Here is a 3,731-nt window from a genome sequence, read left to right as displayed (position 1 = left end):
CGCGCCTTGGTCTGCCCAAAACTTGATGGTCTTCCAGTTGAAAGCGTTGACTCCAACTGAGTGTTGGCGACTGGCACATTCCAAGGTACAGGACTAAGCGTTGGGGGATGCAATACAGCTTGGGGCAGCTGGGAAAGACCACCGTGTAAAGTCCTAATGCCAAAAATATAGAGAGAAACAAATGCCAATGTTTATTTTATTGTCTGTAAGTAACGACAGTATAGATCAGAATAGCTAAATTAACTGTGTAATTACATAAAGATTTCAATCTCTGAATAAAGTATATTTTTGCAATAATAAAAAAAACTGTTCTCATCAGCTTTAACATCTGATATTTCCTTTGATTAAGGATCTTATATTAATTTGATATCTGAAGTAGGATGTTGAATTAGGGGCTTGCTCCATCCACTCTGTGCATCGTGCTGGTATTGCAATGTTTCCAGGAATGATACACCCATCATTAAACACATCTTAAAAACAGCTAGTTCTGAGGAAGGGTCATCAGACCTGAAACGTTAACTCTGGATTTTTCTTCACAGATGCTGCCAGACCTGCTGAGTTTTTCCAACAACTTGTTTTTGTTCCTTAAACACAGCTTCATTTGTTCGTCTTTGTCAGTGTATGCTTTACCCGATTTTCTGCAAATATGCTCGTTCTAAGGTAACTGTTCATCTTTTTCTGCATGTTTAGCACTTGCTGTCAATGTTATCATTTCATCCCTGGTACATGCCACACATTCCCACCAACACCATCCCCGAATATCCAACATGGCATCGGAAGTAAAACAAAGTCACCCGCCAGCTCTACCTAATTGCAAACAGCAGTTTCAAAAGAAAGGAAGAGATGAAGCTATCAAAGTATTTAATAGTTTTGAATTTGATGAGGATGACTTGGATGTATTGAACGAAAGATTTTGAGAACGCTGTGTGCCTGGAAAGGATCTGACACATTTAAGGCTTATGTTTTTCATTAGAGTGCAACGGCAACCAGAATCAAAAAGATATGCATGTGACTGCTTTATTTTTCTCAAGTCAAGGCCTGTGAGTTTAACCTGAATACCAATTCACTGACATGGGAAACAACTGCGAATGACCAAGTCAGAGAGCATTTTAGTCCAAAAGTCAATTCTCACATTACCCATAGCAATAGATATTTGCAGACCTAGCAAAATGAGCCAGAGTTAAATAAAAGCACTATATCAAGATGCAGTTTTGCCTGTTCACAGAGTACATTATTGCTCTAAGAACACTACAAGTTTCCTAGCACCTGAGACTGTTCTGCTCAGTGACTGGGACAATATCTCTGCCTTTCCTTTGCTTTTTTGCACTTTGATGTCTCAACCAGAACCTAATAAGCCCATAAGGCAGAGGAGCAGAAAGTAGGCCACTCGGCCTATCAAATCTGCTCCGCCATTCAATCGTGGCTGATAAGTTCCTCAACCCCATTCTCCTGCTTTCTCACTGCAACCCTGTCCCCTTGATAATCAAGGACCTAGCTATCTCAGTCTTAAATGTACTCAATGACATGGCCTCCACAGCCCTCTGTGGCAGTAAATTCCATAGATTCACCACTGTCTGGCTGAAGAAGCTTCTCCTTGTCTCCATTCTAAAAAGTTTTCCCTTTATTCTAAGGCTGTGCCTTTGGGTCCTAGTCTCTCCTACTAAAGGAAGCATCTTCCCAACATCCACTCTGTCCGGGCCATTCAGTATTCTGTAAGTTTCAATTAGATTCCCCCCTCATCCTTCTAAACTCCAATGAGTATAGTCCCAGAGTCTTCAAACGTTCCTCATATGGCAACCTTCTCATTCCTGGGACCATTCTCATGAACCTCCTCTGAACCCACACCAGGGCCAGTACATTCTTCCTGAGATATGGGGCCCATAACTGCACACATCACTCCAAATGTGGCCTGACCAGGGCCTTTTCACTATTACATCCCTGCTATATTCAAATCCTCTCAAAATAAATGTCAACATTGCATTTGCCTTCCTGACTACTGACTCAACCTGCAAGTTTACCTTCAGAGAATACTGGACTAGAACTCCCAAGTTTTTTTGCAATTCAGACTTCTGAATTTTCTCCCCATTTAGAAAATAGTCCATTCTTTTATTTTTCTTACCAAAGTCATGACCTCACACTTTCCAACGTTGCACTCCACCTGCCACTTCTTTGGGTTACTGTGGAAGTGCAATACATCATTGTTCACTGCCACCCCGGTTTTCATGTGGGGACAGTGCAGCATAATAGTTGGCATGGCAAAGCTGTAGGGCTGGGTAATGTTGAGATAAAGTTTGTAAATGAAAGAGCTGTGTGGGAAAGTGCAGAAGCTCATGGACTTGACACAGAGTGCAAGGAAGAAAGGAATATTGAGTACAAGAGTCAAGATGTCATATTGCAGCTTTGTAAGACATTAGTGAGGCCACACTTCTGTGCTCAACTCTTTTCACCACAATACAGGAAGGATATGGAGGCTTTGGAGAGGGTGCAGAAGCGGTTTACCAGGATGCTGCTTGGATTACAGGGTATGTGCCATAAGGAGACACTAGAAAAACTTGGGTTATTTTCTCTGGAGCAGGAAGGCTGACGGGAGATTTTGAGGAAGTCTATAAAATAATGACAGGCGGCACGGTGGTTCAGTGGTTAGCACTGCTGCCTCATAGCACCAGGGACCCAGATTCAATTCTGTCCTTGGGTGACTGTCTGTGTGGAGTTTGCACATTCTCCCCGTGACTGTGTCGGTTTCCTCTCACAGTCCAAAGGTGTGCAGGGTAGGTGGATTGGCCATGTTAAATTGCCCGTAGTGTTCAAGGATGCGTAGATTAGATGGGTTATACAGGTTTTGGCTTAAATGGGATGCTTTCAGGGCCAATGTGGACTTGTTGAGCTGAAGGGCCTGTTTTCACACTGTAGGGATTCTAATGATCTATGAGATGCGCAGGTGGAGTTGACAGAAGCTTTTTCCCAGAGCTGAAATGTCTAATACTAGGCAACATGCATTTAAGATGAGAGGGGTAAAGTTCAAATGAAATGTTGGGGACAAGTTTTTTCCACAGGGTAGTAGGTGTCTGGAACGTGCTGTCAGGGGTGGTAGTGGAGGCAGATATGATAGGGGTGTTTAAGGGGCTTTTAGCCCCATAAGTATATGAATGTGCAAGAAATGGTGGGATATGGATCAAGGGCAAGCAGAAGGGATTAGTTTAATTTGGCAGCATGTTCGGCATAACATTGTTGACCAAAGGTCCAGTTCCCGTGATGTACTGTTCTAAGTTCTGAGAAGATGAAAATTCACGGAAGTCCCTTGATAACCAGACTTAGCCCACATCTGCCCCGCTAAACATGACCTGTGTTGTCATACAATCTCATATGAATCATAAATGCAGCTTGGAAGTGGAAAATGATTGCGACCACAATCTGATTGGGAGGATTTAGTTTGCCTTTCTGCCCAGGCACACAGGAGGATCTACACCTGATCAATTTAAGCCCATAGAGTGGCATTTATCAGGAACATTTGTAGAATAGACTGCAATCATAATAGGGATTGGCGGCATGACTTTATGCTGATCATGTCTCACAAGTTTGATTGCGTTTTTTGAGGAAATAACAAAAATTTGATGAGGTTAGGCCAATGGACGTTACATTCATGGCCTTTACTAAAGCGTTGGAGCACGTCCTTCATGGTAGACTGGTCCAAGAAATTAATTCACATAGGATCCACAGTGAGATGCTAAATT

At 42.6% G+C, this 3,731-nt stretch overlaps 1 pseudogene; it reads left to right on the top strand.

Annotated features, from left to right (window-relative positions):
• The first annotated feature begins 282 nt into the window (after positions 1 to 282).
• On the top strand, positions 283 to 459 carry LOC125454524 (U2 spliceosomal RNA; annotated as a pseudogene).
• The last annotated feature ends 3,272 nt before the right edge of the window (positions 460 to 3,731 follow it).

Source organism: Stegostoma tigrinum, chromosome 7, assembly GCF_030684315.1.
Source record: "Stegostoma tigrinum isolate sSteTig4 chromosome 7, sSteTig4.hap1, whole genome shotgun sequence".
Lineage (NCBI taxonomy): Eukaryota > Metazoa > Chordata > Chondrichthyes > Orectolobiformes > Stegostomatidae > Stegostoma > Stegostoma tigrinum.
This window is presented reverse-complemented; position numbering and strand designations above follow the sequence as displayed.